Genomic DNA, 583 nt, shown 5'->3' on the forward strand with positions numbered 1-583 from the left:
AGTGGGGGTCAGTGGGCTATCTTTGATTACTTATTTTTGGGCCTAGAACTCAACCAAACCCACTTATAGGTTCAAGAACAAGCTGGATGGGTCATAGCACGGGTCGGCCCACCAGTCTTACTATTTTCTTATTTTTATTTTTGTCATGCAATATGTTTCTAAGTATTGTTTAATACTTAAAATTACATGTAATTAAAAACTTTATTAAGTAAATTACATGTAACTAATGACCTAACCATTAAAAGAAAAAAAATATTTTATTAAGTGAATTTATATATTTGTATACATTAACAGATGAAAATATCACAGACACAAAAATTTAACCTGGTTTGAAAAAAACACAAGAACAAGAGAAATCATAATAAACTATATAAAAATGTATGTATATTAAAAAGAAAAATTAATTTGGGCGATTATATGGGAATTGTTTAGTGAGCTAGCTTGTCTACATATAGGCCCAACTCATTCGATGGGCTTTGTGGGTCAAGCAAGCTGCTGGCATGCATAAGCTAGGGGTCAGCGCATCCCGAACTCGGCGGGCCTATGGGACAAGTTTAGCGAGCTAGTCTATCCACATATAAGC

Source organism: Asparagus officinalis, chromosome 10 (genome assembly GCF_001876935.1).
Source record: "Asparagus officinalis chromosome 10, Aspof.V1, whole genome shotgun sequence".
NCBI lineage: Eukaryota > Viridiplantae > Streptophyta > Magnoliopsida > Asparagales > Asparagaceae > Asparagus > Asparagus officinalis.